This window comes from Cupressus sempervirens, chromosome 2, assembly GCF_028749045.1.
Source record: "Cupressus sempervirens isolate cs-2001-9-10 chromosome 2, ASM2874904v1, whole genome shotgun sequence".
In the NCBI taxonomy this organism is placed as follows: Eukaryota; Viridiplantae; Streptophyta; class Pinopsida; order Cupressales; family Cupressaceae; genus Cupressus; species Cupressus sempervirens.
This window is the reverse complement of record NC_143119.1, coordinates 578099579-578122334: the sequence shown is the minus strand read 5'-3', so window position 1 is coordinate 578122334 and position 22756 is coordinate 578099579.

Here is a 22756-nt window from a genome sequence, read left to right as displayed (position 1 = left end):
TCCATTCATGCAACTTCAAATTTAATTGACATAATTCAAATTTAAACTGCTTTATTATATATCGTTATTTTGTCCAATTAACATAAATCAAGTGAATGAAATTTCAAAGTGTATAATGTCACAGTAAGGTAAAATATCATCTCATCAAATTTGAAGTAAACATGTGTAAAGAGAAACCGAAATAGAATACTACTCTCTTTTTTTTAAAACAATGTGGTTCAGTCATTTTTCATTTATTTTATTGAACCACTTGATTCAAAGGCTCTGTCGGGAAAGAACCAGGAAGAAAACTCGACTTCATAGCCACTTCAACAAAGAGTTTAAAATATAACATTTTTACATAGGATTAAAATCTCGAAGAGAAAACTCCCAACATAATTGAATTTTAATAACAATTGAATTTCCTTCTTGGCCCTTAACAAGGGATTCATATCATTTTCTGCAATACATCGCTGAGATCGAGGAGGGAACAAACTCTGACCAGGTGTCAAACAAGCATGACCAAGAGACAAAATTAAACATGCATATTTATACTAGGTTTTCACAATAGGATTCACAATGAATCAAAACTAGGGAAAGGTGGATTTTTCCAACAGGAGATGTCAGACACAACACCAAAATAGATGCCCAATCGGGGCTATAATTCAAGAACTTTCGTTCTTCCATTTTAACATGCCAAAACTCATACGAGGTTCGTGTTGACAAGTAGGGGCCCATAACACCCTACCCTCTCTCCCTCTTCTCGTCCTGAGAAGAGACTCTACACTGTTGGAGTCCAACTAAAAAGACCTTTCCTGAAATTGGCCACTTCTGCCCTATCCAAGGGTGAGTAATGCCAAAACACCCATACAAGAAAACTTCAAAATTCAAACAAAAACATGAAAGAAAAGCATTCAAGAAACATGGTTTCAATCCTTCCCCACATACCCAACACACATACAAGCATACAAATAAGCAATCCCAATAGCATAAGCATGAAACAAGCATGAACAATCTGAACAAAAGAGATGAAGAACTCCTACCTTCACAAAGAGGTAATGGTAAATGAACAATTTGAGAAGAGCTTTTCCTTCCTTGCCTTCAATCTCCCAAGACTCCTCTCTAAAAGTAGAGATTGGGTAACAACCAAAACTACTCCAAGAAGGCTCTCTAAATAAGATCCAAACTCAACCACCAAAAAGGGCAATAACTTCCCCACTCACCTACAAATCTAGAAGTTTCTAACTCAACCCATCCTAAGGTTAACCACCAAGTGGATTTGAGGTCATGCAACTCATGGTAACCACATTCAATTTTTGCACAAAGGCAAAAATAGACTTTTTGAGTGACCTCAAAAGTCAACAAAAGGGGCTTAGGGGTGGAAAATGCCCCCAACCCATACCCATACCCCTTGGGTATAAATATTTCATGTTTTAAAGCCTTAGGAATTGATTTGGAATCAAACAAAAGCTAGGAATAATTAAGACCATCTAACAACTCTAAAAAGTAGATTAAGCACTAATCCAGATTACGAGTGACTAAACTCGATTAAGAAACAAATCAGCGAAAAGGTCACTAACTTAGTTTGACTTAGATCCATAGGTTACATAGTTAACCTTAACTAGCATGTTGAAATGTACATACAATGCACGAGTGTCAAATGACACTATAAGAACACGATTATCAAACATTAACATTTAATAAGTTACAGAAAGATACATTCATACATCTCACAATACAATTAAGATACGAACAACAAAGTTTCCATAAATGACACAAAGGGATCAGTTTCGTTTCTCTGTTAGTTTTCTTAGCTAAAATATCCTGCACACTCATTGCACCCATCAGTAGCTCAAGAAAATCACATACATATATTCAAAACTTATCTGGATAGTTACATAAATCAAAACATGAATCTTTCAAATAATTAACTGTTTAATTTCATTTCTACTCACATTTAATCATTAGTAATCATAAAATCAATATAGCATAACTTATTCATTAATTCGGATTAAAATACTACGATAATCATCGTTAGGCATGCATATACCTAACATCATAAACATCACCATTTGAGGAATACTAAACTAGTTGGAACATAAAACTTAATCATTGAGGTGTCAAAGTCAACACCCTTATCATCAGTTAAAAGTGTCTTATATCATCGTTAGTGAAATTTTAATGTTTAAATAGTCAAGATAATGCAGTTTGTTCTTGAATCACTAAATATTTAAAGCATGAATGCATTAGGATCTTAGTTCTTATTAGGACATCTAAACCATAAAACAAAATTTCATAACCATTCTTACCTCCTACAACAATTTTAACAGAGAGATACATATTTAATAAGTACATGTGAGGTGGAACCTTACAAATTGTTAAATTAATGTCAAACTGGAAGAAATACACTATTATTTTTGGTAATCTTTATGATGAATAATTCATTAGTTATTTATTAATAAAATATGAATAATTCTAATGTACATATTAATTTTATTAACCACTAAATTTTTAAAACTATGAAATAAAAAATATACGTAATTTTTTTTTGTTTTTTTTTAACATTTAGTTTATTGATTGTTAAATTAATGTCAAAATGAAAGAAATATGCTATTATTTTTTATAATCTTTATGATGAATAATTCCTTAGTTATTTGCGGAAGGCTCATACTATTGCAACCACTTAAAATTAACTAGTGATTAATATTATCTATTTCAACCAATTAAATATATATTTTTTAATTTTTCTTTTTTTGTGTTTTCAATATAAAATTTGATTGGTTTATAAATTTACTATGGTCATATATTAGGATGCACAAATATATAAATAAATGAAGCTTATAAAATATATTTGGTTAAGACAGTAAAATGCAACTATAATAGTAACATGATAAATTAATGTTATGAATTATACATATTTTGATATTAACAAATATTATTTTCCATATCCATATATATATATATATACACTTTTAAGAAATTGATAATTTTTTAATCTTTTAAAAGGAGTGATGCTAAAGTTCCAGATATTAATTGAATATTAAATATCAATAAAATACTAATCAGTGATATTAAATATTATCATTACTATTAAAAAATATTATCATTACTAATAAAATTTTCATCTTTTTAATTCTACTTAATTAAACTAAAAACTATGGGAAAATACGAGTCATGAGATATACAACTATTCTTACATTTCCTTACACAAACAATACTAAAATTTCTTTATAAATTCAAGAAGTTTCACTCATAAGTAAAGCGAAAATGAATATTATCTCATTTAACTTATATCATCTTAGGTGTAATTAGACAATAATGAAATGGAGGATTCTCCACACATTCTAGTAGTCTTCTTTAGTGAATGTTATATTTTATTATAAATATTGTAAATGATGTGAGATGGATAATGTCACAAAATTTAATGTCAAAGTTTAATAAGAATTAGTGATCATATTAATTTTTTTGACCATATATGAATTCAGGTTATGCTTTATGTTATTTTTTTCTCATTTATCTATAAAAGGTAGAGGAATTTTCTTAAGATAAATATATTCCACTTGTTGTGTTCTCCAAATTATCAACATATACATCACATCATTTAATTTACTTATAATTTTAATGGGTCATTTTATTAAATTATAAATATTTTGGATTAAGTAAAAATAGGTTTTGAGGGGACCCAAAATCTCATACAAATCAAGCATTCATAAAGATTTGTCTATAATACCAACATAAAATCTAGGTTTTACAGGGACCTAAAACCTAAAAATAGATACAATTACAAATAAATAAAAATTTCCAAAGGATTTTAAAAAGCTACTAGTTACGAGCACACAATCCTGGGACTAGAAACAAGAATAAGAGACCAGGACCACAAACCCTGAAGTTGAACTAAAAAAGACAAAAAAAGAAAGAAACCCACTACACCAACTCCTTTGCTACTCTGGCCAGATTCTTTCCAATAACAACTTCTTCAATTGGGTCTTTCTTAGTTGAACTTGGAGCTACTTCTATAGTCTTCTTGGTACTCAGCCTAGTACGCTTACTAGGATCCCCACTCAGCGACACAACCATAGGGGAAACTATCTCCTCTGCACTTCTTGTTCCTAAGCTAGCAACAACAACATATAAGTTCATTAACTTATATATTAGTGTTGGTAAATTTTTTCATTTGCAAGGTAAATTAATGTGTTGGTTCCCTCCAAAGTGACACCCTAGAAAAAATTCACAAATAAATTTGCTTATAATTCTCTTTGACTTCTTAATGCTCCTTCTTTAATCTTCATCCTTATAGATCACAAACAAGAACATCCTTTAATAGAAATTGTGATTGAGGAGGAATATTAGAGCTACAAAGAAATGGCCACATTTTTTAGATAACTCTTCTCTATGAGCTCTATTTTTGTTTTGTCAAATTGTTTTGCACACTTTAAAAGAAAAATGATAATTTTTTAATATTTAAAAAATAATTATGTAAAAATATAAAAATATTAATCAAATTAAATATCTATAAAATATTAATCAAATTTTAATTTAAAAAAATGTAATCAAATGATATTAAATTTTAACATTACTATTAAATTTTTATCTTTATTATTCTACATAATTAAACTAAAAACTATATGAAAACTACAAGCCACTTTGTCTCACTTGTTCTTGAAATTAGTTTCAAAGAAATGTTTTGTAAATAGTGTGCAAAATGAAGTGTTGTTTGTGTTTTTATATCCATTAGGCCATTGTTTTCATAGAGAGAGGTTTGTTTAGTGTAGTGATTAAGAGTAAATTATTTTTTAAGTATTTAATAAGTTTGGCATTAGGATTCAATTTTGTTTATTATTATTAGGTCTATGGTTAGGGGTTAATTTAGTGCAGTATTAGGGCTAGAGTTTAATTTAGTTTAATTTTTAATTAGATTTGAGGTTATACCTTGATATGGTTTTAGGTCACGGTTCTCTTTAGTTCAATCTTGAGGTTACAACTCTATCTAGTTTAGGGTTATTATTCAATTTGTCTTTGCTTTTAGTTAGGTTAATAGTTGTAATCCAATATAATTTAGCATTTAGTTAGTTTTAGAGTTACAATTAAATTTTCTTTAGCATTGTAATACAAATTTAATTTAATTTAGGTTTTTCTTTGAATTTGGTACAAAAATAGGGTTCTCTTTATAGAGTTCAATTTTTTTGAATGCAAATAGGTTTCAATGATGTAATCATGTCTACAGTTGCAATTCAATTTATTTTATTGTTAGCATTAAGTTTTCAACTTGTCATAGTGTTAGTTTTAGTATATAATTTGGAATAATGTTTTTTAAGGTTAGGGTTAAACTAATTTTTAGTGTTGGTTAGAGTTTAATAGGAGACAATTTTAGTTTGTGTTATGTAGTGCCTACCCTCGTTCACATCTTCTCTGGACATATTATTGCTATTGTTATCAGACTTTGATGGACTAGTTTATGTAGATGGATTAGTGGTATTGTTTTGACACTATCAGACATTATATTATGGATTCAGTTATCATGTGATGAGATCATTTAGACTTCACATTTCATGTATGTATGATGATCACTATATTGTTTTCAATTACTGCTGATGATTAGTTAGATGGTTGATTATCTTATGTGCTTTATTATGGATACTTACCCCATACTTGCATGTGTATGGTGTGTGTGTTTTCTTATTGTATGGTGTTTCTGATGTGGTTAAGGAAGGGAGTCGTAGTCACCTGCTTAGTCGGGATCTACATGATGCACCACTTCCTGGCATTGCCTGTTTAGCTTAGCACTATATATTTTGTATGTACATGCATGGTTTTTCTGTAGGTTGCAGGTACCGGGTATCGACTTCCCTGAATTGCCAGGATGAGCGTACCCTATTATACTATCTCAATGATAAGAGAGGGGAGATAAATTCTCAAGTCCAAATCCCAAACCCTAAAACCATTTGTCCTAGTGAGTTAGGACAAGTATCTGAGTTGAGTACCCACTGAATGTGTCGGATGACATATTTTGTAACTTTTAATCTTTTAGACTGATTTGGTATGAATTGTTCCATGATGGGTTTTCATATTTTATCATGAAGGTCCATGGTGAATTTTCTATTAACTAAGTTTTAATAAATAGATTTAATTAACAAATTAATTATTTGAGAGATTAAATATCATGATTTTGATATTTTGATTATTAATTAAAGGAGAATTAAATTAAAAGAAAATTAGAAATTAAAATAAATAATAAATTATAAAATATTAATTAATTAATAAACAAATATTAATAATAAAAGTTATTAAAAAAAAATTAAAATAAAAGTATGAAGATTAAAGTGGGAGTTATAAATATTTAAATGAAAATTAATTTAAAAGTTATTGGAGTTATAAGTTTGCATGGGAAATAATGCAGTTCCCTATTTTTCATGTGTCAACAACACGGGGGTTAGTGCATCAATTAAGCACATGGTGTCTACAACCCTAGGGCTTATCTAAAAGGCTGGAAATAGGTCCATGCTTAGTTGGCGATATCTTCCAGCTGATTCTAGAAGCATTCTAGGGTTATCCGAAAGCTCTTTATATTCGGGCATTCCTTAATAGCTTGGGAGATAGCGGGGACATAGCGTGGATAGTATGGTTAGCGTGGAGAATAGTTGAGGCATTGGAGGATTCGAGAAAATTCTGAAGAAGGGAAGCTTGCTCTATGGGTTGTCTGAGGATAAGCGAGTTTAGCATCAGAATCCAAGTAGATTCTTGTGATTTCATTATGATACTTCTGCATCTTGCTTTCACCTGTCTTCTTCGTATTTTCCATATGTCTTCATTGTGCATTTTCAATTTGGGGCAATTAAGTTTCATTTAAGGATTCTATATGTTTAGATCTGAAAATAATATGGACTAGGGTTGCAATTTCATGGACAAACCCATTAGAATTAGTCATCAGAGAGATTCTTAAGAGAACAAGTTCATAGAGAGGTTCTGAAAATGAAAGCTTGTAATTTTATAAACAATCTGAGATTCTGTATATTATATATATATACATAAACCTTGTTATATATATATACATACATATATATATATAATATGTATTTATATAATTGTACCCTTATTATGGCAAAATCGCAACTTGTTAAATCGCACTGCGATTGTTTGATTTAATAAAAACTAATGCATGTTGGGTGGGGGCGGAATTCGCACCCCGTACCCGTGTATTTAAGGGGTGCGCGGTACCTGTTGCACAGTGTACCCGCGACTGCAATGGTCGCAGGGTACCTGCGACAGCAAGGTACCTGCGACAGCAGGGTACCTGCGACAGCAGGGTACCTGCGGCAATAGTCACCACAGTGACAGCCGACAGCTTAATCGATTCGGTTTTGATTCTATGGAAACTTTGTTAATTCGATTTCCTTTATGAATTGAAAATTAATAAAATTTGGTTCCGTTTTTATAAAATGCAAAAATATTAAATATTATATTATATATGTACATATGTATATGTTTATATGTGTGTGTGTGTGTGTGTGTGTGTGTGTGTGTGTGTGTGTGTGTGTGTGTGTGTGTGTGTGTGTGTGTGTGTGTGTGTGTGTGTGTGTGTGTGTGTGTGTGTGTGTGTGTGTAATATATATATATTAAAAGATTTAAAGTTGTTAATAAAAGATTTATAAATTCATCTCTTTTTAATGATGAATAGTTTTGTAATTTTATAGTTTTAACTATTATGAATTAATAGTTTAAGATTATAAGATAAATGAAGCATATGAAAGTTAAGTTAGTGGAAACGTCTTTTAAATGTTATAATTGGAAAACTGAAGTTTAGAGGGAATATTTAATTCATCCAAAAATTAATACATGGAAAAATGTAGGAAAATGTTCTTTCTCTAAACTTGGAATTACAAAAAATTGAGATTATGCATATGAATTCAAATTTGAAAACTTAGCAAACCAAAACATGTGTTTACATTGTGTATTCATTATACTAATGTTTTGGGTCTTGGGTTGACTAGTGTTGACCGATATAGGACGCCTACCAGAGGCTTGGGGGTTATGTGAATGTGATGTCTTGATGATGTTTTCATTCGATCTTTATAAACCCAACCATGATTATGTGATGGAATGCTCTATAAATTGGTTGTGAATATTGATTGTTATAGTTGAGATTTCTGATGTCTGGAACCCTTGACTTAACCATTATTTTGGTCATCGATCAGTTATCCTTGGATATATTCTAGTCGCCATGATGGGACTAATATGTGGATTTATTATTGATGATGTCATGATGTGACATGTTTGACTCAACCATTTTGGAGTCTTCGATCAGTATGATTTTGAGATATATTTTGGTTATTGAGAACCAATGGATATTTTGATTATCAGTGATACTTCAGTTGCCAATAGAGAGCTGTTGTGTTCATGATTTTCTACGGATGTTGCTCATGGTGATTTGATGCTTTTATGCATATTTAATGATTTTTAATCATGGATATTTGTTGATTCCTTATTATGGTGATTTTGTGGACTTTCTTTATGTTTATGATACCATGAGCATTAGGGTAGGATATCTGCATGTAGTGTCGGGAAGTGGCTTGCAATGGGGGTCGGGGCCCTAAGAGGCTGCCAGGGTAACTCATTGTAAGTTGGTTAATAAGTGATAACATTCACACACTTAATACTAACTGAATGAACCTAAGAAGATAAGAGTTTTGGTTCTCGCCCATGCCTTGAGTGCTTGTATAGGCTAGGATGGGAGTAGAGAGAATGCATGGTTGCGACCTTGCATTCCATAGTATGCCTTGTCAGTATGAAAGGATACTAGTGGCCGCATGAGATCTGTATGGACCCGTGGAGTTTAGCTAACTGCCAGGGTAACTTGTACAAGATAAATGCGATGACACTTTCCCGCTTGCATAGTAGGTTCCTACATGTCATTGTGTGCCTCTGGGAAGTAGATGTCTGTTTTGTGATTGAAACCTTTGAGTTAGTATACTTTTAGGATTCCTGGACTTTAGAGTCGTGTGCTATGTGGTTTTGATAACCTGTTTTGGGACTTGAGATTATCTCCTCAGCACGGTGGGAGTGGACCACTTAGGTACCATGCGGTCGGGTGGTAGTGTATTTTCCACTCTTATCATTTGAGATTCATTGAGACTTTGTGGTTAATTCATCCTTCGTGATGGTGGATATGTATCCTTTCATTGATGATTAGCATATATTAGATGATGATATCTTATGCTTTACTTTTTATGTTAGTAGGATGTTAGGAGTGACATTCCTACTATGATAATACCGATGACCTCTTCAGTGCTTGGAATGTTACGCACGGAGGGATGGCTAGGATCCACGATGGTCTAATGATGCTATTAACGGTTGGGAGGAACCGTGCACTTAGTTTATTTATTTGATCTTTCTGATAGATGTAAATGGCTTTTATGATGATGTATTATGAGTATCATGTGATTATCTTTACTTTAATGTATCATGGATTGAAATAGGATGATGTACCTTATTCTACATGTGTATATTCTTTTAAGCCTTCATACCCTGTGACATGTACAGTGGATGAATGAGCAGTTGGATATGTAATAACTGAACATTGGACTTATCATATTATTTCATGTGGATGTTGTACTAGATGGATTCATGTAAGTAATTCACGTTAAGGGGATCTTAAAGAATGTAATCTGTTGTATATGTTAAGTTTACTCTTTAGATGGACATTGCTATTGCTTCCGTTATTGTGCATAAGTTGTATGTGGTAGTTACTTTTAAAATAAAATAAAAAATGCTACCAAACTTAGTGAAATACTAGGTTAATTCTTTGGATCCCTTGATGGGGCATTACATGTTAAGTTTAGAATTTCATTTGGTCTAGGTTAAGCACTAAGATTCCATCAAGCTTACTATTTTATTAGGTTTATAATTGTTCAAGTTCCCCTTTATCTATAATTTCTATGCATGTCTTTTTTACCTCAATATACTTATCTATTTATTTCTCTCCCTACTCTTTATCACATTTCTTATCCATATTTGTCACTCTATGTCACTCAATCATTATATATATATATATCCCTTTTTATATATTGAGTTATGTCACTCCTTATACTTTATCTCCCTACCTATATCTCTTAACACTCTTCCCTCCCTCCATCCCATCTCTTGTATTCTCCTCTAGTTATATGTCTCCCTCAACCTCACATATACTCTCCTCTTCCCCTCCACATATATCTTAACATTTTTTTGTCAGCTCTATTTATCTCCATTCTCTTTATCTCTCCTTTACACACTCTACCTATCCACCAATATATATCTCTACATCTATCTCATTTTTAAATTTGGTTCCCATTATTTTTATCTCTCTTTCTCTTCATTCATATATATTTATTTCCTTCTTTTAGTCTCATTCTCTATCTCCCCCTCTATATATTTGCTACTTGTTTATCTCACTATATCTCTCCCCTGCTATCACCTTCTATATGTGCATCTCTCTCTCTCTCTCTCTCTCTCTCTCTCTCTCTCTCTCTCTCTCTCTCTCTCTCTCTCTCTCTCTCTCTCTCTCTCTCTCTCTCTCAAACCATTATGTTTCAATAACATTCTCTATTTTCTATATCTCTCCATTTCTTCTCTTCTCTCTTTGTACTTTTTTCTTATATATATATATGCACTTATTCTCTCCTCTCTCTTTCCCTATTATCTACTTCTACCTCTCTATTTGTCTCTTAACCACTTCCTATCTCTTTTGGCATTAACATAATGATGTTTTACATTAAAACATTATTCTTACAATTTTATCTATGTTGGTTAAGCATATGAAATGATGTGTGTTAATCAAGTGCCTCAAACCATAATGAAAATATTTTTTATTATGGAAAAAATAGGTTGTACAAGGGATCTAAAATCCATCACATAAGAAGTGTCTATATCAATAAGTCCCAAACCAAATAGATGTGTTGGAAAAGACAAAAGATCAATACCTAGAGAAGGCTAGCAAGCCAAGAACAAAATAGACACATAAGAAACAATAGACATTAAATTTAAAAACAAATAAAATAAGGCACATGGCTGATGAAAGCTAGAAAAACTTCTTAATGGTGTTAACCACCTCTTCCCCCATAGTTCTCATCCTTTGCACCACCTTCTTAATATCTTCTAGGTCGTCAATGAGATCAATGGTAGCCATCTTTCTCTTGCTAGATCTGGTGCACTTTCTTAGACTCGTGTACTCATCCTAGTCTTTATCAACATCAATGGTCACACCACATCTCTCCATGTTCCCCTCCAGATTGTTAATCAGGTTGTTCATATTATCAGTAGAAGTCTTCATGATTTTGGGGTTGTGCTCCGTAATCTTCTTTATGGTGTCTTCCTTCTTGTAAGCCCTAGAACTAAGAGAGTCAATATTATTTTCTAGTAACCTCCTAGCATTCCATTTTATCTCCACAAAATCCAAAGAGTATTCCTCACATCACCATTTGCTTCCTTATTCCCTAGATTCATCCTTTCCTCAAATTTAGTAGAGAGAGCCTTGTACTTAAGGTTTAGGCTTTTGATTGCATGGAAGGTCCATCTATTTACTTGATAAGAACTCAAGGAAAAATTCTTAGTAGTCTCTAAAACCCCAAACAATGGTTCTTTCTTATCCTATAACTTAGAATACCAAATATCCATATAGACATCCTTGGGTCTTTCCTCATCATCCTCTCTAGAAGGTGGTGGAGAGATAGGGACATCATGGATAATATTGTAAGTAAAATCCTTAAGGAGAGGGATTTTTCTTGCCTTACCAACCTTCATATTATTGATCCTATTAATAGAAATGATATCTTTCTTTTGTTCATTACCAAACACCATGAAAATAGGGGAGCCAATGCATACTTCCCTAGAATGAGCCTATTAGTACTAAATCCTTGTTAACATTGGGTAACCCCTCAATAGTATCCTTCCCAAAAATTATAAATAAAGCACGAGTCAAGCCAACCATGGAGGCCATTTGGTAGGGGTCTCTTCCTTGTTTTCACTTGTACGATTACCTTTATTACCTTCAAAGACCAACTTCTTAGTGGTGGGCTTGGGAGGAGACTTCCTTTTCTTTTATTTTTTAACATCACTATCTTCAGTACCTTCCTCATCCCTACCTTCATAAATTCTTTTCTAGGTAGACAATTGTCTCTTCTTAATAACCTTCTTCTTCCCCCTAGTGGTCCACCCATCCTCCATTTCCTTGTATTTGCTTTCCCCATCATTATCTAGATGAGTATCTCCCTTATCCTTCCCTACACCCTCACTTTTTATCTTGTGGGTTTTCAACAGTCTTATCTCTTAAATGATTATAGAGGATAAGAATGACCCCTTGATGTGGAACCATTTTCTTAGGATTCTTATTATGATCACAAATGCTCACATTCATTAAGGAAAGAAAATATAAAAGAAAAGAAATGTGACTCTTGTGCCTAAAATAATTCAGAAAAACAAAATGAAAAATGTGAAGGTGATAGAACTTGTCATCTAGAGTGAAAAACCCGTGAATGACCCAGAACATTCTCTGCCAAAAGGGTTTATGTTTATCTGAGTCATAGTAAGAGTTATTCCCCTTATCTAGACTATCTCATTCCTCCTTAGTTTTGGGGTATTTAATAAAATCCTTATAAAAAAGATTTCTATTATTAAATTTTTTGGTGCCAACAACTAACATCCCTATAGCCTCTTCCACTAGCTCATCATTGATTAAGAATTTCTTACCCTGTATAGTAATGACACCATTATCCCAATCATCGATGAATATAATTTTAACATTTGGGTCATACTTGCGTAATTTCTCCTTGAATGGAGTAACACCACCTTTAACCATTTTATTCCATATCTCTTAATCCTAATGAATATGTGCATAGGGCGCATGATCAATCCTATTCATATTACTTCCCATATTGATATCATCACTCTATGTCAACTTCAAGACGTAGATGATAAAATAAATGAGCACAAAAAGCTTGGACCATTTTCTAATCCAAAAAGCATGTAGAGAATAATAATTAATTAACACTCAACATCTTTATGTAATGAAATATTGTTTCTTAATTGAAAAATAATATTGTGGCATTGGAAGTTAGACAAAAATATGAGCTTGCTTATCATTTACTCTATTAAGGTTTATGAGGCTTGTCAAATCATAATTAAACTTATCCTCACCCTCTTGTTTCTCCTCATGATCACTATTGACAACTAAATTGTCCATAAAATCCACCACCTTGTTATACTCACAATAAATATTTCAGATATACAATTTTTTGAAACCCCTTATAATAATCCTTGCCTCATTAATGATGTTATATATAACCCAAGAAGTTGGAATTTCCCCTTTCAAACATTTTTTTATGTTTAAGGAGTCACCCTCAATTCATACATTATCAACCTTCATCTCCTTGGCCAATTTAAGCTCTTGAAGAGTTCATATGTCTTCCGCGAGGTGGTTAGACCATTATACTATTCACACAGACCATAATACTATCCATTTCTCTAATCACTCCCCCATGTCCAATCTGACCAAGGTTTGCCTAGGTCGCCCCAACCAGAATGATAATGCCAACTCACATGCACACGTACACAACCCCCACACACACATGCACTAAAATTAACAATGAATATAATTGTAACTATAAGATTTAGAATATTAAAAATAAATAAATACAATTTTTCACCACCCTATTTCATTTTAATAAACTTTGCACTACTTGTTTATGCATATAATTAAAAGATTTTTTACGAATTTATTGGTACCATCATAATTAAATATAGAATTATAATTTTCTTATTACTCTTGCCACTACTCTATTATGCTATAATTTATTGATTTTTATTATGGTCATTACATATATACTAAAATACTTTATTTTTAAAAAAATTGTGATAAAAAATAAGAAATAAGAAATATTAAAATATAAATTTAAAACATTTCTTTGATGAATAAAATAACGGCTTGCATCCGCACAAAAGAGTAGGCAAACATCAAATCAATTGAGTTGGTTACCTTGAATACCTATAAATGGTAGTACATTGATATTTCAAGGCAAGTTAGGTATACCTTGTGAAAATTAGGAAGAGAGTATGTTTTTGTTGCTTAGGTTTTCTGAAAAATTTTCATTCCTCATAAAAACCCTAGAAAATAGTCATGTTTCATATTCTAATAAATTGTTCATGAAATGATATGCAATTATGGAATATGGATACATCAAAAACCATAGTCATTCATTTAATTTTCCATATCCCTAGGTTCCTTGGCTAATTTTCATATCAAAATGGTTGTGCCTCTATAATGTTTTAAGTTGTGATGTTGTGAAGTTTCCTTAGTTGCAAAATTGTCCCATTTTGAATTCTAATTGTTTTAGTAGCTGCAAGGATGTGAAATAGTAATGATAATAGGTTAGCGCGACTTCGCAGATGTTAAGGTTAAATGTCAAGTTTGGGTTGCTAAGAGGCAACAAGCTGTTCATCGCAAGATCACAGGTAGTATCAAGCTTAATGAATTTTAATTTGTGAAGAAGATTTTAAGGACCTTGCAGTCAGAATTTGAATCATTGTAGGATCATAGTTTGAAATGGGCATAAATGTTTTTAAGTTGTGAAGGAGTGAGAACCAACCATGGTAGTCAAGGCCTATATTATCGCAACATCGCTAGCAGTTAAGAGTAACCTATGTTTCTAGTTTCAAAGGGGCAATGGTTTATAATCAATTTAAAAGGAGTTGTCTTGTCAATAAAATTAGTTGAGCTTAAATAGTTATCGCTCCATCAAAAGAAGTCAGATGAGATCCTAAGTTGCGAAGAGTAACTAGGAAAATCAAGTTAGAGGACTATCACATGGTTGTACAGTTAAGCCATGAAGAAAGATTCTAAGCTACAAAGTTGTGCAAAGCATTTGATGATCATAAGAAATTGTCATAACACTATCACAAGGTGTCAAGCCAATATAACACCTTCGTAGTTATAGGATTGAGCATCCCTTACTACTAAAGTACTATGTTGATCTTCATTAAATATCAGTCTGAGGGCATGAACTTGAGATGATGTCTACAAAGTATATGCTCTAGTTTTCGCTAAAAGTCCCTACTACCTTGAATGCAATAACCATTAAGGAAATCTAGTTTATCAAAAATAAAGACAACTATAAAATGCTTGGAAAGAAATTCTAATTACTTAACCATATATCTATGCACCTACTGTTGCAAGAATAGTGACTGGTTCTGTTTCTAGTGGCTATAGGAACAATAGTTGTAAACTTAACTTAGAAAACTAAGTCTAACTCCTAATTACTAAAGTAAACTCCACCTTCCACATGGGTCCCCACAAAAGAATGAAGAAAAGATCAACTCAAATGAAAGTGTATAAACTTAGTAAAGTCATGTATTCATTCAAATATGTAGTATTACAATTGCTTAGAGAAACAAGATGTCTATCAACTCTATCAATCTACTTACTACTCAACCTCATAGATATAGACAAGGTCTTATTTTAAAGGAAGGAAATAATAGATTCCTATAATTATTAATTCCTCATGAAGATAGTTTGTTACAGTTCAAGATTTATGCAAGCATGCAATCATTAAAACATTAGTTATCTCCTTAAATTCCCATAAATATAGAGCATAGTGGATGCTAGATCTGCTCTTCTATCTGACTTAAATAGCTTCTAGGAATCCAAGTATCGTGTAACAATTCCTTGCATGTTCAATCGATCGCTTTGATGCTTGCTTTCCCGCTCAACTGCTTTATCAAGTCCTGCTCGTTATTTAGTAAAACAAGTCCCTTCTAGTTGTGTCGCCAAGTCTCTAGCTGCAATGGTGTCATAATATTTCTCTTTAATACCAACGATTCCTTAGCACTAGTCCTTCGCAGTTGTTTTTGATTAATTCTAGCTTGACTTGGATTCCTACAATCAACATTTAATGCACACAAAACTTCCTACAAACATTTATTTATATTTATTAATTTATAAAGAAAAAGCATTAATATTCAACCAACACTTTTTGCAATCTCTTTAGCTATAGGAAGATCTACCCATGCCAAACATTCATGAAGAAAGATTTTTACCAACAAAATAAACCCTTTTTAGACATAATTCCGGTTATCATTCTTATGCCATATGTTCATACCTTATACATCAAAAGTTCAAAATATTATACTTAAAGGATGATAAAGTTCAAGATGTTATAGACAAATGTTCACAATAAGGGTTTAAAAGATATCTATTTCTTCATGCCATCATTTTTCCCCCCAACCATCTTGATGCTGGTCCCTTTAACATTTATAAATTTCTAATCCTTATCTGTAGCCTAAGATCGTTAGTGATCTTCTCTCCTGATTCATGAGCTCTGTAGTCAAAATATCCATGATTTTGATTTAACCTTTCCCATTTCAACTCTTCAGTGGCCATGATATATCCAACAAATGAGTCATACTTTCCAAGCATAAGATGCAAGAGTATTGGTGGTTGGAAATGAAGAGGAACCCAATAACTTTTTTGATTTCTGCCTAGCATCATATACCTGGGCATCCTATTGATAGCCAACTCCAAATTTTGAGGAGAGTGCAATTCCCTTGTTTTCAAATCTTCTGATAATCTGATCCAGCTTTGAGTAGAGGCTCGTATGGCATTAGGAGCAATTGCATAACAATGCTGCTCCCAATCTACAAATGCATGTTCTCGGATAGGGTGAGTTTTAGCAGCAACACTTTTATTATTATTAACAGAGAGCCAATCAAAGAATACCTTGTGAGTATTTTTTACCTCAAGACAAATGTATAATGGTTCCAACATTTCTTTTTCCCTATAAGGAGCGGCCCGATTCTCTCAACTGATCTCATTCTGCATCCATGACATAATTGCTCTAAATTTTACATCTTCCACATATAACTGTGAATTCCAATCCCTATCATCTAGAACAACAAGGTTATGAACATATAACTCGCATAGGAGATTCTGCAGAGCCATCGAGACTAATTTGAATGCTACATAAAATTCCTAGGGAATGTGCAAAGAAGGGTTCAACCCTTGAGTAATTCGAGGCAATTGAAAATTAATCATTTGCTCTTTTAGGAATAGTTTATAAATTGGAGATGGTGACCTACAATTTACAAGATCTGGAATGAGTTATGTTATCTTCATGACATGTTGTTGCAAGACCATAATTTAACTATCTTTTTCTTCAATTTGTTGTGCTTGTTCCTTGATAGTTCTAAGAAATTGTTTCCTATCTAGGTCCCAGTTTGATTTTTCTCATTGAAACTGTTGATACAAACTAAAGTTGGGTGTTAATGGAGTAGAAATGTCTGGTGGTGTATGACGATAGACAACAGGACTATTATCTTCAAGGTGGTGCTCAAGATGATGATGGGTAGAAGGGTTGACACTTGGACTAGCAGTAGTGTTGTCATCCTTAGAATGGTGATGATCAACAAAGCTGTCATTTTGACGGGCAGGAGCACTGTCATCTTCAGAAGGATGATGAGCAACAGGATTGTCAACCTTTTCTAAAGGCACAATGGTTGCGGGATAGGGCACAATAGCCTTTTCAATTTTAAATGTTTCAACAATTTCCTAAACTATTTCTTATTCAAATGATGGATATTCCTTTGGCAATAAATTATCAGTTTCTTCTACTTGCTATTCAAACCTAGACATTATTTTCTCTAAGGACTCTATGTCACTATCAATGTTAATAGGGCTATTTGGCTTTGTGGAAATTTTCTCAAGATCACTTTCATGTTTAGGAGTATGGGTTGTATGCTTTGAGGACTACACAGGTGTATGTATTGGGGCTTCTAAATCAATAGGTGGAATGGGAGGTTTAGTTTTCAATTCCACTCCAAATAGTCTGGTAACTCATCATGGGGTAGAGATGGTTTGCTTAACCTTATCAACATATTTCCCTTTGTTAAGGTTGGGTGCAGCGTCTTGTGACACTAGAGATACTTCTTCTGAACCTTCCTCTACAGTTTTCTCTCTTGTCTCCATTCATTTCCCTTTAGGTCCACCCCTTTGGGGTCCCACTATTTTGAGTTTTACAAAATCCTCCCATGTACCCAAGTATTGCCTAGTCAATTCCCTTTCAACTATGGCCCTAATTAAGCAATGGTGGGATACCGACTAGGTTTTGCCTTGCTATACATAGGCAGCTTCCCTTTTGATAATATTATAAAGGAAACTCAAGAGATTTATAGGACAATCACCATGCCACAAACCACTCAAAAATTTGAAATGAACAACATGCAAATAGGAATACCTCCCCTCATAGGTGAAATACCTTATGATAAATTCAGCAGGGTAGATAAATTGAAGGGGGAAAGATAACCGTAATGTACCTTGCCTTTTGTTTTCTTCCAACCAAGGATCTCCATGCACTGAAAATTGTTGCTTTTTTGCTCGTGCATCCATGTCCTCTGTCCATCGTTCCCCATTTGTAGGAAAACTAGTAACCTCTACCACCACCTCCTCTATAAACTCTATCCGAATACCTTTAACAGTTGCATATCCATCCCTTAGTGTATTATGAAATTGGAGCGCAATTTCTTGATCAAACTGCTTCAAACCGAGACAGTAAGCTAGCCAACCTCATTGTTGAAACAAGCTGCATATTGCTAGGTTTTCCAACAAGACTCTGTGATCTACTGGTTCATGCTGCTAAGGTTCTCCAAACATATTCTCTTTTGAAAAATGCTATAACTGGTAAATTCTCTGTAAGTAATTGAAAGTGTGGGTGGAGATGGCTACAGGGGTTTCAACAATGGTGTTTGGAAAAGGAAACAAAGGTTTTAAAATACTTCAACACTTTCCAAACATCACATCCTTTAGTACTTCATGATGGCATTTTACTCACTAAAACATAATGAGGATAAAGATCATGCCCAAAACATATGCCATATTAATGAGGGGTTATGTGCTTGCGAAATCATAATCTAATGGTTGGTTTTTTAATTATTTCACACACACTTCGGAAGTACAAAGGAGCACCAGCTCATTATTGAGATGACCCTACCCCGTACATCCTACATGCCAACTTAAGATTCACCTTGATTTCCATTTATGATTTTGATTTTCCCTCCCCCCAACCTATCAGAGACTAGGTCCCACCAGACCTTAAAGATTGTAAATTTTGAAAATTTAAATAACATGTTTGTCTAAATAAATAATAAATTAAATAAATGCAACCAATCTAAGGCACAATAGGAAGGGTCCTCCAAGTAGTATCATACTATAGAAAGAAGATGGGATGAGGTGATGATGGAAAGACAAGAAGATGAGATGGAATGAGGTGAAAGAGAAATGAATTTCACATAAAATGCAAAATTTTTATTATGAAGGCCTTGAAATAAATTCAAAGGGTTGCAGGTGTTTGAGTGGAAGACTCGGATGGAGTGGTTGCAGGAAGAGATGTTTCTGTTGTGTTGAATTATTGAAGAAATCCCTCTTGGGTTGCTAGTTTGTGATATAATTTTAGGTGATGTCCATTAAATACGAGTTTGAATCTAGCCAGATCAATTATTGATAGTTGAACTGCTCCATTGTTAAAAATTGTAACAATTTCATATGGAGCAAGCCATTTGGTCTAAAAATTTCCTTGGTGATGTTGATATCGTGAGTCATACAGGAGTGCCCAATCACTAACAGAGAATCTCTATCTTTAATGAATCTATCATGCCATTGCTTCCTCTGACTCTGAATTAATTCTGTGTTATGAAGAGCTGACTTCCACCATTCATCCAACTCATTGAGATACAAAATGTGATCTTGTTGTGTTGTAGGAAGAGTAATATCAAGTTCCAAGGTCATCCATAGAGTCTTGTGTTCAAATTCAATGGGCATGACAGTTGTTTTTCGATATAGGAGCTCAAAAGGTGTAAACCCAATAGTGGATTTCCATGTTGTTCTATATGCCCATAAGGCTTCAAGAAGTCGAGCTACCCAATCTTTCCTATGCAAGGACACTATTTTAGTAAGTAAATTTTCCAACCCTCTATTTGTCACTTCAACCTATCCATTGGCCTGTGGATGATAAGGAGAAGATTTGCCATGCCAAATTTTGTATTCCTCCATGAGTGTAGCTATCAGATTAGATGTAAACTAAGGCTCTTGATATAATTGTAATTCTCTTGGAACACTGAATTTGGTAAAGATATATTCGTACATAAACTTTGCAACATTATTATCATGAGGGTGCTTCATTGGCTTTGCTTCTGCCCATTTATAACATAATCAGTGCAAACTAGGATGTAACTCTTCCCTTCTAATGGTGGTTTAATAGGGCCAACAAAATCAATCCCCCATTTATCAAATGGTGCTACTACTATCTGTGGCTGGAGGGGTATTTCATTTGTTTTCATTGGTCTACCCATTCTTTGATATTTGTCACATCTTTTTGTATATTGAGTTGCATCCTTGTGAAGTGTAGGCCAATAATAACCTATGTCTAAAATCTTTAATGTGGTCCTTTTGTTAGTGAAGTGGCCCCCATAGGGTTCATCCTGACAAGCAGGAAGAACATCATAAGTTTCATGCTCTCTGAGACATCTTCGTGTCACCTGATTTGGTCCAATATAAAACATGAACCCTGAGATCCATGAAAAGTTGAAACTCTTTTCTGCCAACAATCATTTTTCCTTTGTAGAGAAATGTGGAGGTGTTTTACCAGTGGTTAGGTAGTTGGCAATGTCAACATACCAAGGATTTTGTGATGACAAAAGAAAGAGATATTCCTTGGAAAAGCTATCTTCTATGGCTGTAGGATCATCAAGTGTTTGAAGACGAGACAAGAAATCAGCTACAACATTTGCCTTACCTAGTTTGTTGATAATGGTAATGTCAAATTCTTGCATTAGTAACAACCATTAGGCCAATCATCTAGAGATTGCTAGTTTGTTCATCAGATATTTGATAGTAGAGTGATTTGTATGTACAAATATTTGGTACCCTATAATATAATGTCTGAATTTATTTAGAGCATAAATTACAGCAAGTAGTTATTTCTCTGTTATAGTGTAGTTATACTCAGCTCCTTAAAGATTTTTGCTGATATAGTAAATTGCATGTTCTACTGAATCCATCTATTGGCCAAGTACTACTACAATGGCATGATCTGAGGCATCAATATGTATGTGAAAAGGTAACTCCCAATTTGGTCCTCAGAGAACTAGTGTTGTTGAGAGGACTTCCTTAAGCTGTAGGAAGACCTTTGTACAATCAGAATCCTATACAAACTCTACATCTTTTCAAAGCAATTTTTATAGAGGGGTTGCAATTTGACTAAAATCTTTGATAAAGTGTTGATAGTACCCTGCATGTCCTAGAAAACTCCTAACTTCTTTCAATTTAGTTGGCATAGACAATTTGTGTATAACCTCTATCTTTGCTAGATCTACTTCAATTCCTTTAGGGGAAATAAAGTGTCCCAACACCACTCCTTCTTTCATCATTATGAAACACTTTTCACTATTTAAAGACAAGTTGTAGTCTTTACATCTTTGCAAAACCTTGTCCACGTTTTCTTTGGCTTCTTCAAAGGTCTACCCATATGTGGTGAAGTCATCCATATACACTTCTAAACAATCTGTAGATATGTTAGAAAAAATGCTAATAACAGCTCTTTGGAAAGTTGCAAGTACATTGCACAAACCAAATGGTAGGACAGAATAAGCAAATGTTCCCCTTGGACATGTGAATGTAGTCTTGTCCTGATCATCTAGTGTTATCTGGATTTGATTGTAGCCACTGAACCCATCCAAGAATGAAAAGTACCTCTTTCATGTATGATTGTCAAGAACCTAATCGACAAAGGATAATGGAAAATGATCCTTGTTGGTAGCTGAGTTAAGTTCTCTATAATCTATACAAACTCGCCATTTTCCCCCCTTCTTTGGAATAATAACCAATGGTGAAACTCATTGACTATCTAAAATAGGATATATAAAGCCAGCATTGAGTAACTTTTGTAGTTCATTTTTGACAATATCCTGTAATGCTAGGTTTATCCTATGCTAAGGTTGTCTCACAAGTTTACAATCAAGACTTATATAGATCCTATGAGTATAGAGTGTGGGCTCCAAACCTTTCATATCTATATTCTCCCATGCAAAAGCATCTTGGTGCTTTTATAATAGTTGCAAGATATCGTGATGTTTTGCCTAAGATAAGGACTTGCTTAAGTTTAGTTCTCTCCCTGGAACAATTGTTGTTTTGACTATTTTTTCAGCCATTGAAACTAAGCAACTAGTGGTGAGTATATTTCATGTGGCAGGAGTGAATGTAGAAGCTATGCAGACTCAAAATAATGAAATTTAGATGGTAAAGGTAGAATGCTTTCTAAAACATAATCCTATTTAGAAGATGTCTCAAGTTGTGTTCCATACTCGTTCAGTATGATAGAAGAAATGACATCATCCTTTTCTTTAATGCTTACAAATGAGTCCCTTGAGATCATCATCACTTGTTTGATAGAATCTATGTCCATATCAGAGTCACCCATATTTGGCCAGACAACTTGATCATCCTATGGCAAAGGTTGAGTAGGAGAATACAAGGTTAAGTTTTTAGTGTTCCTACCATCTAAAATAGTCATTTTCCCTGATTGACATGAAATATAAGCATCTGCTATTGCTAACCATGGTTGTTCTAGAATGATAGGATACCCCTCAATACTTATTTTTGGAGAGAGTACTACAAAGTCAACTGGGTAATCCCATGAATGTAATGTGATAGTGACATCTTCTAACATACCATCAGGAATGATGGTAGAACTATCTGCCAATTGCAATA